Source organism: Terrapene carolina, unplaced genomic scaffold (assembly GCF_002925995.2).
Source record: "Terrapene carolina triunguis isolate 2854851 unplaced genomic scaffold, T_m_triunguis-2.0 Scaffold210, whole genome shotgun sequence".
NCBI classification, from domain to species: Eukaryota; Metazoa; Chordata; order Testudines; family Emydidae; genus Terrapene; species Terrapene triunguis.
The window spans coordinates 1,108,149-1,126,725 of record NW_020664561.1 but is presented as its reverse complement, the minus strand read 5'-3'; the positions used below and the strand labels follow the sequence as shown (position 1 = coordinate 1,126,725).

The 18,577-nt window shown below is 52.0% G+C and overlaps 1 protein-coding gene across 1 annotated transcript in view; it reads left to right on the top strand.

The window, feature by feature from the left end:
- The first annotated feature begins 3,657 nt into the window (after positions 1-3,657).
- LOC112117798 (discoidin domain-containing receptor 2) overlaps positions 3,658-18,577 on the top strand; it is a 112,808-nt gene continuing 97,888 nt past the window's right edge. Inside the window, exon 1 of the mRNA XM_026655520.2 lies at positions 3,658-3,718. The gene's annotated coding sequence lies outside the window, so the exon portion shown is untranslated. The remainder of the gene's footprint in view (positions 3,719-18,577) is intronic.

Below are 18,577 nucleotides of genomic sequence, written 5' to 3'. Positions count from 1 at the left end.
TTGTTTGTTTGTTTGTTTTGTTTTTTAAGCGCAACTAGTAGAGGCTCATGCTTTCAGATCCAGAGGTTCCTGGGCTCAATCCAGCAGATGACCCAGCCAGGACCAACTGTCTGTGTGCGGGGGGGAGGAGACCAGGCCTCAAGGGGCAGGAGAGTGGCTCTTTCAGGCACTCCTGGCAGTGCATGGCAAAGCAGGATTCACACTGGGATGGTTTAGCATTGCTTTTCCAAAAAAAGAACAGGAGTAGTTGTGGCACCTTAGAGACCAACAAATTTATTTGAGCATAAGCTTTCGTGGGCTACAGCCCACTTCATCAGATGCATAGAATGGAACATACAGTAAGAAATATATATACATACAGAGAACATGAAAAGGTGGAAGTAGCCAAAACAACTGTAAGAGGCTAATTAATTAAGATGAGGTATTATCAGCAGGAGAAAAAAAACTTTTGTAGTGATAATCAAGATGGCCCATTTTAGACAGTTGACAAGAAGGTGTGAGGATACTTAACATGGCGAAATAGATTCAATACCCAGCCACTCCCAGTCTCTATTGCTTTTCAGTTGCTCATTCACTGACTCTTAACAAGAAGAGGTGACTCGACCACAGTGTAGAAGTATTTACATGGGAAGGAGGTTGCTGAGAGCAGAGAGCTCTTCAATCTAGCAGGCAAAAGCAGAAAAGGAGCCAATGGCTGGAAGCTGAAGAAATTTAGATTGTAACTAAGGAGCATATCTTTAACAGTCTGAGTAAGTAACCACTGGAACAAGTCACCTAGGGATGGGATGGATTCCCCATCACTTGGAGTCTGTGCATCAAGCCTGGGTGTTCACTGTCTAGCACAGCCTAAAGTTCTGGGCTGAGTGCAGGAATCACTGTGTGTAAGTTGCTGGTCTGTGTTGTATAGGAGGTGAGACTACTGGTCCCTGCTGGCCCTAACATATGTGACGCTCTCTGCACCCCAGGTAGGAAGCTCCTTCGTCCTGTGCCTGCAGCTGGAATCTCATGCACTGACACTCCACACTGGGATTGCACATGGCGAATGAACAGCATCTCCATGCAGTGCCTTTCTGCTTTGAAATCTGCTTTAGCATTGTAATCCGGAGGAGGTCTCCTGCTGGTCCTGCTCCACCAGCACCACCAGGCCACTTCCACTACTGTGACCCAGGGACCTCTTGATGTCAATTGGCAGAGGAGACAGGGATGCATCAGGGTCACAGGGATTCCGTGGGTCTGGTATTTACATATTAATTTACAGAAGAGTGTCAGGTAAGGAGGTTTCTGCTGAAAGTCTGTGTCGCACTGGTTACCCTCATCATTGCAAAGTGTATGTGCAGATAATACGTACAGAGATGTGTGTATATATATAGAACATTATGGTCTTAAAGCCTGGTAGTTAAAGGCAGGCCACCGAGAGGTACATGCCTTGAGACAAGTTCCACCAGACACCAGGTGGGAGGCAGGTATCTCCCTGTCCCTGCTGACCATTGTGTATTGTGAGTCTTACCATAGGAATCGATTTGCATCCTGAGTCAAATGCTAATGAGGGGATTGTGGGGATGTCAGGAGAAGAAATGTACAGAAAGAGGTGACCTGTGGGGTGGGGGGAGTGGGAGACCCTCATTACAGGTGAACAACAAAGGACTGGTCTAATATATCTAGGGGTGCAGAGCAGGGCCGGTGCAAGGAAGTTTCGCACTGTAGGCGGAACTTCCACCTTGCGCCCCCCCCACCGCCCCGCGGCCGCCCCCCCCCCCCCCCCCACCCTGAGGCGCCCCCCCCCGGAGCATCTCCCCCCCTGCCCTGAGGCGTCCCCCCCTGGCAGCTCCCCGCCCGGCCTGAGGCACCCCCCCGCGGCAGCTCCCCACCCCCCGGCCCGGGGATCCGTGCGGCAGCTCTGACCCAGGGAAACCCCTGGGCTGCCGGCGGCGCACTGACCCGGGGGTTCCCCTGGGCTGCCGGCGGCGCACTGACCCGGGGCAACCTCTGGGCTGCAGGTGGCGCGCTGACCCAGGGAAACCCCTGGGCTGCCTGCCGGTGGCTCAGACTCCCTCTCCCTCCCAGCGCAGCGGCCACTGGAACACTTTAAAAAAAATTGGGGGCACCGCTTTTTGGCGCCCCCAAATCTTGGCGCCCTAGGCAACCGCCTAGTCCATCTAAATGGTAGCACTGGCCCTGGTGCAGAGAGATACCTGCACATCCTTCATCTGGGGAGACACTGCCAGCTGGTTTGGTCTTCTGAAAGGAGGTTCTGACTCTCAGCCAGCCTGGGTACAAATCGCTGGGAGAAGGACTTTGGCGGAGCAGCACCTTGTTAGACAGGAGGGCATCTCGTTACTTGAGTCTATGCTCTAGAATGTGTGTTATGCTTTGGTATGTAAACCTTTGTTTCCAATAGCTCTGCCAGTTGTCATTTGAATCTCTGGTCTTTGCTAGATGTATGCTTGCTTTCTCTGGAACCCAGCCTAAGTGCTGTGGGTTGAGCACAACGGTGATCCGAGGTAGAACAGGTAAGCTGGGGTGCACTTTTCTTTTGGGAGCAGCGGCAGCCAGTCTGTGAACGTCCAGTGGAGCAGGGCCTGGGCATTCCTGGGGGATGCTCGGGGATGGGGTGTGCCTGTTGTTAGCCTGCAGGGAGCAGTGGAGCTCACATGGGCTGAGAGGGGAGCACTGGTGCTGCCTGTGGCTGGTGGTGCCAGAGAGCTGACCCCTGGCAGAGGCAGACAGGGCTTCCACATGTGAAGGGCAGGCAGTAGCAAGGTGCCTCCCAGGCCTGGGTATCCCAAGAAGCCTCCCAAACACTGAGCACGGAGTTAGAAGAAGAGCCCATCCAGTCCTCAAGCATCACCCTCTGAAGGAAGGGATTATAAAACAGGGGAGCTCCCCTCCTCCAGGGAAACACGGTCCCACACCCCTGCCAAGGCCCAGCTCTCTGGGCTAGGGAGATTTACAGGCTGCCCCCCTTTGCTCAGGCTGTCTCCTGGAGATGTGGAGTGTCCTGTTCCCCCCAGCCCCCAGGGGTGCATAGGGAATGGCTCCAGGCAGCATGGGAAGTTAAGCCCCATAGGGGGTTCTGGTTCATTATTTCATCCCCTAGGAGCTGTGAGGCCATCCTGCAGCCCCTCTGGCCCTGCCTCTGTGTAGTGGCCCTCAAACACTGCACGAGCGACACAGAGCCTCGCTGAGTGACTCCCTTGGGCTGGAGGCAGGATCCCTGCAGACCAGATTATCCCAATTGCTTCTTCTGGCCTTTGTGTTAAGGGGGGAGGTTGGTGCAGCCAGATGCAGCACCAGCACCTGGGGGAATATTAGCGAGGAGCTGCCTTTAATCCTTTCTCTCGTTCATATACAACTCTACTCTGCTACCTAAATCAACAAGCCATAAAACACCTCCTGAAACAATCTGCCTGGGTCTGTAAGGCCACTCACTGCTTTGGGATTGTTTCCTTCCTATGAATGGGTTTTGCTGTAAATTACAGCTCTGCGCGCATTCCCTTGGGCCGAGCGAGCCTCGGCAGAGAAGCCAGCTCTGATTGGTGTCTGGCTCCCCCAGCCCCTAATTGAAGCCAAATGTGCAAGATGTGGGATTGTGGGACGTTGGCCGGGGCCCAGGAATCCGCAGAATGCCCCGGCGTTCGGCGGCGTCTTGCATCAGCCGGCAGAAGTTCGAGCTCGACCGGGAAGAGAAATCTGCGGCCCCACTCCGGCGCGTCTTGGGGTAAGTGCTGCGGGGTCGGGAGCCCAGTCGCCCAAGATTCCGGGCTGCACCAGCGCGGCGGGGCGAGAGCAGAGCCCGGGAGCGGCCGGACCCCGAAGTTTTGGGACAAGTTGCGGGAGGTCGGGACGAGCTCGCTCCGGGGGAACGTTCTGCGGGGAACGGGGCGCTGCGGGCCGGCCCGGCTGGGGGAGGGATCCCCGCCCCGGCTCCAGCGCGTCTCCTGCCTGCCGCGTGGTAAAACTCCCCAGGGTCCCGCCTTGCCTCCACCCCGGACTAGAGCGCGGACAGGGCAGGGCCGCCCGCGAGCCGGGCTGTGTCCCCCGGGCCTGGTGGAGGGGAGCCCGGCGGGGCACCGCTGAGCCCCTCCAGGGGTGCAGCGGGGTGGCCGAGGTAAGCGGGCTGCGCGGCCCCAGACGCTCCGCGCAGCGCCGGGTAACGGGGCCGCGGCAGCCCCGCTCCCCCAGACGGCGAATTGTAGCCAGAGCAGACTACAGCTCCCAGCAAGCACCGGGCCAACCCGCCAGTGCGGCCCACGGCGCCTGTGGCATTGCTTTCCGGCGACTTGTGGTCCTCGGCCCTCTCTGACCTGTGGAAGTGTAACACTGCTGCAGAAAAACTAGACTTCATTCTGGGTTATAGTAGCAGGAGTGTTCTAAGCGAGACATGGGCAGTAATTTGGTGGCTCTACTCTACACTGATATAGCCTCAACTGCAGTTCTGGGTGCCACATTGCAGGAAAGATGTGGACAAACTGGAGAGAGTCCAGAGAAGAGCAACAAAAATGATTAAAGGTCTAGAAAACACGACCTATGAGGGATGACTGAAAAAATTGGGTGTGTTTAGTCTGGAGTAGAGAAGACTGAGAGGGGACATAACAATCTTCAAGTACATAAAAGTTTGTTACAAGGCAGAGGGAGAAAAATTGTTTTCATTAACCTCTGAGGATAGGACAAGAAGCAATGGGCTTTAATTGTAGCAAGGGTGGTTGAGGTTGGACATTAGGAAAAACTTCCTAACTGTCAGAGTGGTTAAGCCCTGGAATAAATTGCCTAGGGAGGTTGTGGAATCACGGTCATGGGAGATTTTTAAGAGCATGTTAGACAAACACCTGTCAGGGATGGTCTAAATAATACTTACCCTTGCCCTGAGTGCAAGGGACTGGATTTGATGACCTCTCGAGGTCCCTTCCAGTCCTATACTTCTATGATGAATATCTTTGGGGCTCTACAGCCCCCAGCTCTGCCGTGTCTGAGGCCTCCATAGTGTCTAACGGGGCAAACTCCTGGTCTATGGAGGAGCTGTGTCAGCCCTCAACATGGCCTGTGGAACATTAGTTAGCCTATTACTGTGAGCCCTTGTCACGGAGTCAGCCCTTGTCACGCCATACAAAGCCAGTCAGGACTCTGGGGGAGCATGCCTCCTCTCTCTGAGCTTACACAGCTTCGACTTTCCTGGGTCTGACCTTGGAGCATTCTGCATCCCCTTCCTCACTGTGTGCTTCCTGCAGCGAGTCCGCCCGGGCGGGGCTACTAGGGAAGCCAGAGGGCCCTGCACCCCGACTCCGTAATCAGACGTTGTGACAGATTTTTGTTACCAATCTGCTTGGAATGTCAGTTGATTAGGCTGACGCCACAGGATTGTTTGGGGAGAAGATGACTAAACGTATCAAGTGTCTAGATTTTTAAAGCTTTATTGATTAAAATAATAAAATAGCGGAGGGTGCTGGAAATGCTTTTACGTCACTCAAAGGAAGGAAGAAAGTGTTAATGCCCCTCTTTCCAACTGAGCAATCAGCTGTGCCTTAGTGAGCTTTCCAATGCGCAGCTGTCTTTCTCTGCACAGGTCCACAATGACCTTCTTAAGGAGATTGTTATAGGCCATCTCCACGCTGTTCCGAAGTGGTCACAGACTCCCAGGCCTATGCTCTCTCAGCTCCCCATGATCCCTGGGAGGAACCCCTTCAGTGCGACAGCCCTTTTCGGGGGTCCACCTCTCTCGGGGTTAAGCCATAGGCTCCTCCTGGAACCACACCTCTCGGAGCCTCCAGCACGCCCGTCTCTTACTAATCCTCCTTCGTTTTACAGCTCCCCAGTCACTTACTGTAGGATGCTCTGTCCATGAGGTGCAGTTTATCCCGCCTTTGCCACCAGTTATCATGGAGTCACCGGGGCGATGCTCTGGAAGTACTCCATACAAAGCCAGTCAGGACTCTGGGGGAGCATGCCTCCTCTCTCTGAGCATACTGTCTGCAGGGCAAGAAGCTTACACAGCTTCGACCTTCCTGGGTCTGACCTCGGAGCATTCAGCATCCCCTTCTCACACCGTGTGCTTCCCGCAATGAGTCTGCCCAGGCGAAGCTCCTGGGGAAGCCAGAGGGCCCTGCACCCCAACTCCACAGCCAGACGTGACTCTCAGCCAGCTGGCAAAACAGCAAGACTCACATAGGCTCACATACAGCATAACAAGGGAAAATCCCCACTCATCACAGCCCTGTCCTAGGCGCTAGTGCAGGGGAGCTATGCGCTCTGCTCAGGGCGGGTGGGTTGTAAGGAGAAGATGGACCTGAGATAACAAACCTGCTTCCAACCAGCCCCTCCTCTGCCAGCCTCACTATCTTGCCAGGGTTCACATGGGTCTGAGGAGCTGAGCCTCAGGCAGCTGGGCCCAGAGCCTCAAAGGTATCTAGGTGCCTAGCTCTCATCCATTTCAGTAGTCATCGAAATACTTGTGAGTGCTGGGGGTGCTGCACAACCACTTCCTGCTCATTTACTAACCTGAGAGTTGGACGGGATGACGCATGGGGAAAGGAAGGGTCGGGCGTGCTCCTGGACTGGATGCGTGTGCTCTCTCTAATGCCAACAAGCCCTGCTCTGCATTCCCAGGGAGGCTGGGAGCATAGGCACCGACTCCGTGAGTGCTCCGGGGCTGGAGCACCCATGGGGGAAAAATTAGTGGGTGCTCTGCACCCACTGGCAGCCAAGCTCCCCGACCCACCTCCTTCTCTCCCCCCCCCTCCCCCCCCGTACGCCATGTCCCTGCTCCTCTGCCTACCTCCCAGTGCTTCCTGCCGCCAAACAGCAGTTTGGAGGCGCTTAGGACTTTCCAGGAGGGAGTGGGGAGGAGTGGGGACGTGGCGCGCTCAGGGGAGGAGGTGGAGAAGAGGCAGGGACTTGGGGGAAGAGGGTGGAATGGGGGAAGGGACTTTGGGGAGGGGGTGGAATTGGGGCGGGGCGAAGGCAGGGCCAGGGGCGGGGGTGAGGTCGAGCACCCACTGGGAACAGTGGAAGTTAGCGCCTATGGCTGGGAGGCCTGCCCTTGGCCTGCAGGATGGGGGTGTTTCATTGGAGCTGTGCATGTAGATGGGTGAGAATTGGACCCTGTCAGGTCTGCAGACCTCTCCTGTTCAGGGCCTTTCCTTTCAGTGTGTGCTAACCAGTGCCTGTGCTAGAGCCTCTGCACATGGCCCCAGAGGGACAAGGGGTGTGTGTGCTGGGGGGGGAGATCCAGCCACCATAGCCCCCCCATGTGTGCCACAAGCCAGCGGCAGTGGCTGAGATGTGCAGTGCTTCTCAGTCTGTGAAGCAGACCGCAGCCTGCAATGGCCGTGAGTGGCAAAACCTTGTTCGTGGTGTTCCCCCAACAAGGGAATAATATAAAACAGTGCTGGGATCTGTTATAGGCTGGGGTGGGAAGTCACTGCTCAGGTGGCTGGGGGGCTGTGCAAGGAGTCCTCACTTGACCAGCTCATGGGGCATGATCAGCAGAGAGATCTGGGGAGAGAGGGAGGGAGGTCCCTGCCCCAATGCCATTAGTTCAACTGTTCCCATCTCCAAACCCCCAGCCCCACTGCAATTAATTCAGCCCCCCATTCCCACTCCATCCCCTTCCCCAAACAGGGAAGTCAGCAGCCTCATGCTGGCACCACTACAATATTTACCCCCGACCTCCTCCATGCAACCAAGCCAACTCCCACTCTGGTCAATGCAATTAATTTAGCCCTGGCCTGACCTCTCTGTTGGGCTCCATAGCTGCTGCCCGCAGGGGTGTTGGGCCCCTGCTCCCCACTCCCCCAGAGATCAGAAACAGGGAGCCTGCTGGTGGCTCCCACATGGGGAGGGTGGAGAGAGAAGGCTGGGCTGTGTCACCGGGGAGGGGGAGCCAGCAGCTCAGGGTCAGTTCATTTCCTGCACCGCCCCTCTTTTTCTGTGGATAATGTAGCAGCCCAACCACCTCCCCCCCAGAAGAACCTGGGGGCACCTGCAGGTCCCTCCCTTTGATCCCCTCTTGGCTCCAGGGGAAGGGCTATTGGTGGGGGGGGTCTCCCCTGCCTTCTCCCCTCCCTCTGGTCAGCAGTTGTTGATCCCTGCTCCTGTGAATGTGGCATAGCAGGAGGGCCGGAGACTGAGCTGCAGTGGGAATGCCTGTTTGAGACGCCTGCCAATTGTGGCAGGCAGGATGGTGTTGTGTGCTGCTGTGCACCCAGTGGTGCCATCCCATCTGAGGAAGTTTTCAGCTTGGGGTAGAGCTGGATGAGAGCGTCCCTATGTACAGCAAGTGCCTCAGCCGGTAACAGGAGCCGAGCTAATTGTGGGCATTAAATGCAGCAGCTCTCAGTTGTCTGGACTCTCGTACATTCTAAGGCCTATGATACTTAGTTTGACTCCTGCCTAGCACGTGGCATTTGCCCCCTGATTCCTGTGCTGCTGGTGGAGCTAAAATAGAACTTTTGGAAAGATACCCCAGTCTTGATCTCCTAATGGTGGAGAATCCACCATAGCCCCATGTAAGTTGTGCTGAGGGTTAATCATTTTCCCTTTAAAAACATGCATCTTATTTCCCCTTTGAACTGTGACTGCAGCATCCATCTGCTGGGTCTGTTTCTGCCTCTGTCTGCTAGATTAAAGAGAGCCTCTGGCTGCACCTCTGCCACTTCCTGGCCTCTCTGAATGCAACCCCGGAGGCCTAGTGTCTTTACCTGTTCCGGGGTGGAATCATGCAATTCTCTGCTCTTAGACCTGGCCTTGGGCTACAGGATCCTGTGTATCAACCGTACATACCCAGCAGGTCCTACTCAGATTGGCATCTGCAGTTCTTCCCTGCAGGAGCCTTTTACCAGTGCTGAATACAGTAACTAGACAGCCATCTCCATCCAACCTATTGTTTGTTTTAGAAGTAGGAACAAAGCATCTAGAGATAAAGGATTTTAAAACAATGCATGGCTTTCTCACGTAAAACCCTTCCATCCTGGGATAGTGACCGCGGCACTTCAGATACCCTGAGTGGATCTCATTTACTCAGATAAATTCTCCAGAAACTAATCCCTTCTTGAGAGAGTCTCTCTAGCCCTCTTGATTTTCTGGTTCCTTTTCTGATCCTGGCATTGTCTGTCTCAAATGTTTGCTTGAGCTATTTATGGGTATTTCTTTTCTTCCTGTTTATTTTCCATACAGCTCCCCCTAAATAAATTAAACCAGTATATTCATACAGCAAACACCCCAATAATCATATCAACATACAGTATTCGTAAACCGTATCCCCTTGTTTCTGCCTCCAAGAATGGCATTTACAATCTTAGCCACAGCATCGCACTAGGAGCTCATGTTCAGTTTGTTATCCACCATGACATTTAGGTGCCTTCCAGAGTCACTGCTTTCTGGGATACAGCCCTCCCCTTCCTATGTAAGTAAGTAAGAAAAACATCCAATCTTAACTTTAAAATGGTCAGTGATGGAGAATCCACTATGAACCTTGATAAATTGTTCCAATGGTTATTATATTCTTTGTTCCTAGATGGATAGCCTTACACTTGGCTGTATTAAAAGGAATGATTTTTTTACATTACACTCATCTTACCACGTGATCCAAATAACTTTATATCAGTAACCTGTCCTGGTCGCCATTTACCAACCCACCAGTCTTTGTGTCAGCTGCAAACTTTATCAGCAATGAGTTATCTTCTTCTAGATCATTGATTTAAAAACCAGTCTCTTCAGGGTACAATTGGTTGAGATCTGTCAGCCAGTTTTAACCCATTTAATATGCAACATACTGATCTTGTATAGTGCTAATTTTCTAATCAGAATGTTGTGCATTACTAAGCCAAACACGTCCAAATATATTACATCAATACAGTTAATTTGACCAAACAACCTTGCAATCTTGTCAAAGAACAATATCAAGTTCCTCCAACAAGTCCCATTTACTATGAAACCATGTTAATTAGTATCACTTATTTCTATCCTGTAACTCTTTAGTGATAGTCCTGGAGCAGCCATTCCATAATTTTGCCCAGGATCAGTGCCAGGCTAGCCAGCCTACAATTACTTGGGTTGTCCTGTTTACTCATTTTAAATACTGGCACAACACTAACTTTAACTTATTTCCAGTCTGAATTTGTCTAGCTTCAATTTTCAGAAGTTGGACCGTGTTATACCTTGCTAGATGAAAGAGCCCATTATTAAATATTTGTTCCCATAAAGATACCTATAGACTGTGATCAAGTTTATTTAGCTTAACAAAGAAAAGGTTAAGGGGTGACTTGAAGACTCAGTCTATCACTGTAAGGCATGTTTTCCAATACCTTAATCATTCTTGTAGCTCTTCTTTGAACCCTCCTTTTCAACATCCTTCTCGAACTGTGGACACCAGAACTGGACACGGGATTCCAGCTGCAGTCATACTAGTGCCAAATATGGAGGTAAAATAACCTCTCTGCTCCAACTCAAGATTGCCCTGTTTCTGCATCCAAGAATCGCATTAGCCCTTTTGGCCATAGCATGCACTAGAAGCTCATGTTCAGCTGATTATCCACTCTGATCCCACTCACTGGCCAGCACCTCCAGAGCTCCTGTGAGCAATGCTGGGCTGAAACTCAAAGAGCATCTGTCCTCCTGAGATGCTGCTCCAGGGGCCTTCTCTAGTCTGGCATTTGGGGGTATCTCCTACTGTCACACTACCACCCATGCAGCTCCGTTTGGGACTAGCCGTGGCGGGACCTTTGCATGGACAGTCACTGTACGGTCTAGACCTGCTCTCTGGGCACAGTACTAAGAACTGCAGCAGCCAGTGTGCGTTCAAGACAGCAGCACCTCTGGCACTGCTGGGGTGATGGGGCGCTGGTAGCACATAGAATCATAGAATATTAGTGCTGGAAGAGACCTTAGGAGGTCATCTAGTCCAACCCCCTACTCAAAGCAGGACCAATACCAACTAAATCATCCCAGCCAAGGCTTTGTCAAGCTGGGCCTTAAAAACCACTAAGGATGGAGATTCCACCTCCCTAGGTAACCCATTCCAGTGCTTTACCACCCTCCTAGTGAAATAGTGTTTCCTAATATCCAACCTAGACCTCCCCCACTGCAACTTGAGACCATTGCTTCTTGTTCTGTCATCTGACACCACTGAGAACAGCCTAGCTCCATCCTCTTTGGAACCTCCCTTCAGGTAGTTGAAGGCTGCTATCAAATCCCCCCTCACTCTTCTCTTCTGTAGACTAAATAAGCCCAGTTCCCTCAGCCTCTCCTCGTAAGTCATGTGCCCCAGCCCCCTAATCATTTTCATTGCCCTCCGCTGGACTCTCTCTCCAATTTGTCCACATCCCTTCTGTAGAGGGGGGGACCAAAACTGGACACAATACTCCAGTTGTGGCCTCACCAGTGTCGAATAGAGGGGAATAATCACTTCCCTCGATCTGCTGGCAATGCTCCTACTAATACAGCCCAATATGCCGTTGGCCTTCTTCGCAACTAGGGCACACTGCTGACTCATATCCAGCTTCTCGTCCACTGTAATCCCCAGGTCCTTTTCTGCAGAACTGCTGCTTAGCCAGTCAGTCCCCAGCCTGTAGCGGTGCATGAGATTCTTTCTTCCTAAGTGCAGGGCTCTGCGCTTGTCCTTGTTGAACCTCATCAGATTTCTTTTGGCCCAATCCTCCAATTTGTCTAGGTCACTCTGGACCCTATCCCTACCCTCCAGCATATCTACCTCTTCCTCTTGTTTAGTGTCAGCTGTGAACTTGCTGAGGGTGCAATTGAGAAATTAGTCTGATTGAAGGATGTTTAGTTTGTATATTTTGACATGTGATGTTGACAGTTTGTGTTATAACGGGTTATAAACCTTTAACTTTTGAATCTCAATATCTGCTGTCATTAAATAATGACCTAATTTCCTGCAACTATGAAAATTTAAATTGATAATTTTAAAAAATGCTTAAAAATAAATATATATTATTGGTTGAAAGGATAAAAGGATAACAATCTGCCACGCTACCACCTTGAAGACATGGGGACTTGTAACGGGGCGTACCAACCCCACACTAGGTAGGAAGGGGTTAAGGAGTTGCTTTGGGCTGCAGTGACTTCACCCTGCCATACTTGCAAGGGAGGTCAGGCCTGGAGGAAGAGTTCAAGAGGGAAGAGCGCAGCTCTGGGTGGAGAACAGACCTCTCATCCCCTCAGCTCCATGATCGGGCCCCACGGCAGGCAGAACCTGCTCCTATGGCCACGGACTGTTCAAGCACCCTGCAAGGAAGGCAGGTCACACTATAACCAGTCGCTGCAAGGTGCTTTCTGGGGGCTGACCAGAGAACATGAAGCCAGACTGTACCTTGGCCAAGACTCCCGGAAGGAAGGGAGGCTGCTGGCTCATTTGGGGCTGGTTGTTGTGTTTCGTTTGTTTTTCCTGTTTTCCTCCTCTGGGCCCCAGGAGAGGAGGACTCCAGAGGGGCTCAGCAAAGGGCTGAGTTTCCATCTTCAGGCCAGTGATGGAACTGCCCTAACCCAGATGACGAGATCTGAGCAAGCATGTGACTTGGTCACGACCCAAGGGGGCGCTGCAGAGGGACTAGGCTCTTGACAGCACTATTCCCTGTTGTCTGGGCTGTGACCTTGTGCAGCCTTTCAGTTACCATCATTGTAGATGGGAGATGGTTCGTGACTGCCCCCTAGGCGGGGGCGTCAGGCCTGGCTCAAGACAAGGGCTGTGAGGTGTATAGAAATGTAAACAGCCCTCAGCAGAGGTGGACCAGACTCCTCAGCTCCTGGGGCCCTGCTCAGTGCACTCTCCCTACAATATTAGGTGATGGGCCTCTTGTCTGCAGAATGCTGCCAACTGGGCGGTGCTTGTCCAAGCCCGCACCTGCCCTTCATGGGGCTGTTTCCTTTCCTTGTGCTTTATTCCTAGGGATGCTTTTGTGTATCCCAGCCCGGTCACTAGGCTTCAGGGCCCTAGTGCATCCAAGGCTGGGTCAACATGAGGCTTGGGCTTTGTCTACGCCGCTATGTTTAGTGCCGGAGCCCAAGCCTCATGCAGACCCAGTCTCGGAGACTTCCTGCTGCAGGTTTCTGCTGGCCGCGCAGGCACAACTGTGAGACTTAGCAAACTTTTACCAGCTGCAGGGAGGCTGCTTATGGCATTGCTTTTAGCTAGTCTCTGCTCACAGCCTCATGGCTACAGCTGCCCGAAAATCAGAATTTCTGCTTCCTCGAGCCCTCTCTATGCCTAGACCCCATAGAGTGTGTCCTCCTTAGCCTTCCTGCTGCTGCCAGTGGGCTGCTCCTTCCAGCCTTGGCTCCTGCTGATTTTGCCCTGGCTGGTCCCTGCTGGTGATTGCTGCCACTCCTGTAATGCTTCTTTCCAGGCTGGGTCCTATACAAAGCACATGCAACTGGCAGCTTCATTCTGCAAGCTGGTGTGGCAAGGACTTGGGTCTTTCATAAGAGAGCCCCAGCCCCAGCTCTGCCTGAAGTGCCCTGGCATTCCTGGGCACTAGAGCAGGGACAGTGCCTCACTGGGAGGGGGAGAGGCCTTGCTCGATAGGGAGGGCTCCTTGGTGCTGGGACTGTCTGTTCAGTGCATGGCACAATGGGGTCCTGGTCCATGCCTGGGGCCCAGGCTCTCTGGGAATACAAGTAATACATACAGAGGGAGAGGGCTGCATAGAGCCACTAAGAACTGTCAGTGGAAGAACTGGGACTCAAACACACGTGCACCTGGCCCAGTGCATGTTACCCCCTTGCATGCTCTGTGGGGCAAGTAGCAGCACTATGGTTGGCACCTATCCAGTTTTCACCTGGACTGTCTGGGTTTTGGCTTGTGTGTCCGGGTGCCATTTGACAAGCCCTGCTGTCTCTGTCCTTTTTTTAAATCTGTGGAAAAGGTGGCAACCCTAAGCAGAAGGAAGGAGGCAGCGCAGCAGCACCGCCACCTCTGGGGGCCAGGCTGCTCATGTGGCTTGTGGCAGCGCGTGGCCCTGCGCAGCCCACAGGTGGCAGGCAAGGCGGCCTTGGCCATGCTGGTGAAGACCCTGCGACCGACGGGGGTGGGGCCTTGGAGGTCCAGTTACCAGCCATTAGAAAGGTGGCAACCCTAAGCAGCGCTGCCTCTGTCTCTGCGCTTTGGACCCAATCTGGCCAATAATCCAGTCTCCCCTCCCCGTAGCACCTGTAGTCAGATGTTTGGCGCTGTGTGTGTGTTTTCTGCGTGCTGTACTGACTCTGGCCAGATAGCCCATACAGCAGGCTCCAATCAAACTGCTCAATAAATCCACAGACTCGGTTCGTAGCGAAAGCACTTGGTCAGGTTTATTGTCTACAAAGCACAGTCCTAATGTCCTGGCTTCATTATTACAGGTACACTAACACATGTATTCGCATTGCAATGGACTAACTCAGTCAGTGGCAGGACTTTCCATTATCCCCATGGCCAGACAAAGACGCTCCTTCTGAGACTTCATTTTATATATATATAGATACAAACAAGTTACGTATTGCCCCAACGTATCAGGGTGTCACCTTCTGATGTATTTGGGTGCCACCCATTACCTTGTATCTGTAGGTTTGATCAAAACATCTCTATCCATCATGCTGTCATCCTGACCTTATCTTTAAGATGGATCAGTGTGTTTGTGTTTGGTATCGGGGTGTTCTGGTTCCACCTTTCTGGAATGTGTTTGCGTGTATATTCTTGTGCCTAGCACTACTTAGCAATGTGTGTTTCTGCAATATCAGCCCTGTGATTGCCAGATTCTGTGAGCAGGGCCTGCCTCTTGCTCACAACCTGACTTTGCTTCATATCGGCCAAGTTTTGACCACTACTTTAGTTCAGGCCTCTGATACAAGGGATTATGTTTCAGGCCCTCTTCCTACTACAGCACCTTTCTCCCTGCACTAGCAGGGGGCTGGCAGCCATCCCTTCTCCCTCCCTTCCGCTTTCCAGGACTGTGGGAAGGGGATTCGTCTTCCCCCTCCATGAGGGTCACCAGCAGGGGGCAGGCTGGACACTGCCCTCTGGCTCCCTCGCTGGCTGATTCTGCTCAGCCGTTGTGCAACCTCGGCAGTGGGGCGTGCCAGAGTGTGGCTGCTGTTAAGGGGGGGGTGGGCAGAAGGCAGATTGTGGGGAACATGGGGGTGTGAGGTGCTAGAGATGGAGAATGAGTGGGTAAGAAACTGAGGGGAAAGGAAGGGAAATCTGGGGAGGGGTGAGTGAATGTGGTGGATATGTAGGGGACAGGAGACATGCAGGAGTTGGGAGGGAGGCTGTGAGTGGGACAGTTGCCTGTCTCTCCTAGGTGGGAGGGGGGATGAAGTCCCCCCTCCCCCCCCCAGAAGTGACCAGGGAGACCACAGTTGTGTATATTTAAGGCTGGATCTTGACCCTGACATGACCCCACGCACAGTGGCTGATGGCTTCCTGACAAGTTAAACCATGGGAAGACTGGCAAAAAGCACCATGTATTTGTTGTTTTGAAGTCTCATGATGTGGAGGGCCTGAGTCATGACTGGGGAATGCTGGGGGTGTGACACAGAGCCAGCCCAGCTCTTGGGTCGGACAGGCCTGTTGCTGTACATCTGACTTTCATGTGTGGCCCGGGAGCCTTGTGTGTGCCAGGTGCCCCTTTCTGAGCTGGGCGGTGCCTTTCTCATAGCCAGCCACAATCTGAGGGGCTTAGTCAGAATGAACCAGCAGAGACATGATACCCATTACCCCATGCCCGGGGGAAATGAGTAGCTTAGATGACCATTACCATAGCAAATTGAATACTTCACATATTTATCCTGACAGCGCCCCAGTGCTATGAGCCCCAGTTTATAGGTGGTATAACCCATCTGCCAGCTGGTGTCGGCAGCACCCGGGGGCTAGGTTCAATATCTAGAAGTTCCTCTTAACGTTGCAAAATGGAACCGGCACGAACTCCCACCCAGAAATCTGGGGAAACTAAACCCCACCCCTGGGCGCTGCTAAAAGGCAACCCTTCCCTTGTCTGAATGTTGTGGGTTCAAGCCTTCTGAATAACCCCAGGGGAAATGTATATACATGTTGGTGTGAAGCTCGTCCAGTAATTAATAAAATTATTTCATATGGCAGAATATTGCACTGGGATGTGAATTTGGATGTTTGGATATTTGTTTGCATTTGTGGTGTTTGTATTTGATAAGGCCCCACCCTTTTCTTAAAAGGGATGGCTACTTATTGTAGCGCTTATTTGGAGGCGACTGAGAGCAACAGTGGGAGATTTGCCCAGGTGTGCAGAGAGTGGGAGACTCAGCCACAGCAGAGTCAGAACTTCATTCAATGCGCATTGCTATCTAGGATGAGCCTCGTTCTTGCAGGTGTCGCAGTGGCACCTATGGGAGACTAGGATAGTCTAATACTTAGTCCTGCCATGAGTGCAGGGGACTGGACTAATGAAGGCCAAGACTATAACAGGGTTTAAAAAAAAACAAACTAGATAAGTTCATGGAGGATAGGTCTATCAATGGCTATTAGCCAGGATGGGTAGGAATGGTGACAGGGGATGGATCACTCGATGATTGCCTGTTCTATTCATTCCCTCTGGGGCACCTGGCATTGGCCACTGTCGGTAGACAGGATACTGGGCTAGATGGACCTTTGGTCTGACCCGTATGGCAGTTCTTATGTTTACTCCTGGGGGAATTCTGCACCACTGCACAATGCAAAATTTTGCAGAAATTAATGTTGTATGCACAGAACTTCCTCCCTCCCCCCCACAGAAATTGGCTGCAGAGATGTTGGCTGCCACTAGAGGTCACTGGACCCAGCATTGCCCAGCTTGCAAATAGAAGACTAGGGAGGGGGAGGAAACTGGAGGGTTCCCAGCAGCTGCTGTTCCTAGCACGCCCTGAAGGAAGGAGACTGCAGAATGCAGGAAGCTCTGTGTAAGCCTGGGACCCAGCATCAGGCTATTTCTCCCTCTGGATCCGTGAGCTATAGGAGATAGAGGGTGTGAGTGTCTGGGTTTGGGGGGGACTGTGACTGGGCTCTGGAGGGGAGGGAGTGTGAGTGTCTGGCCCCCCAGCTGGGCTCTATGGGGGAGGGGGCAGAGAAGCAGGAACTGGGCTTTCGTTGGGGTTTCTTTAACTCTCTACTCCTGGGGGAATTTTTGTGTGTGTGTGTGTGTTGTTACAGACATATTTGTTGACAGGCATTTTGAAATAAATAACCAAAATAATTGAAACTCCTGTGACTCTGTAGTGTTGTTTTGGAGCATTTTAAAATATTGGGTGCAGAATTCCCCCAGGAGTATATGTTCTAATGACCTCTCGAGGTTCCTTCCAGTCCTATGATTCTATGCCTGCAGGTGATATTAATGAGCACCCAAGCCACCTGCCTGTAGGGCACCACATGGAATCCTGCCCAGCTCAGCAAAGGTTAAAAGTGGTTCCCATGTAGTGCATGTTTGGTGGCCCCTGTATGAGGTGAGTTTGGTGGGTCTCCGTTCCAACTCCTATATCTCAAACTCAGCAGCTACTCTGCACTAACTGGCAGACTCAGCAGTGAGGCCAAGAACTGCATGGACCACGGAGACTGAACTGCCCACAACCCCTAACGAAAGTGCCCGCTGGGGCGTATGGGCAGGGCAGTGTGTGTTGGGAGCTTGCCCTCCTGCTGCCCTGTAGATAAAGGGCTTAATTCACCAAAGCCATAATTTACTGCAATATACAATTAAGCTGTGAACATGCAAATTAGCTCATTGAATAATTTGCATACAATATTATGTGTGGAACTGCACAGAACTTGGCAGCTGTGCAATGCTTCTTTCTTTAGTTTCACTGGCTGGCTGCATTGTCATTCCATGTCCCGAGGGGCGGTGTGTGTGTAATTCTGTGAGAACTGAGTTGAACTAGTCTCTCCAGATGCAAGAACACTCCAGCTCTTTCTGCTTCTGGGGTTCAAATTAGTTCTTACATACAATCAGTTTGTTTTAATTTGGCTCTGGGCCTTTACTAGAGACACAAATTGCAGCCCCAAGATGTCCGGAAATTTGGCGAATGTTGAGGTAAGCACCCCAAAGCACCTGTCCAAAGCTGAGACTTCACGTTGTTTGCACTTCTACCGTTTACTAAACTCAATGAAATATTCCTTGGCAAGGGGATGGGAAAAGGTATGCTTCCAAAGTGTGTCTTTTAGTCAGCAATTGCTTTGCTTGCACAAAGAGCCATTCTATATAGCGAATGACAGGGTGAGCACTGAATACACCCTGAGGAAGCAAAGCAAAAGGGCTTTCCAGAAAAAGCAGCACATGCTCACAAATATTTATATCAACCTGCCCCCCTCACCCCCCCATATGAAAATATGCCTCTGCCTGGGTTGCCAAGTCAGCGTCGGAAGTGCCAGACTCTGTGTTGCATTCTGAAGTTTTGTTTTGAAGCTATTCTGTGCTGATGTGGGTGAGAGAGAGGGATAAATTGAAAGCACAGAGTAGTATAGACTATAGAATAGAATATCAGGGTTGGAAGGGACCTCAGGAGGTCATCTAGTCCAACCCCCTGCTCAAAGCAGGACCAATCCCCAGATAGATTTCTGACCCAGATCCCTAAATGGCCACCTCAAGGATTGAAC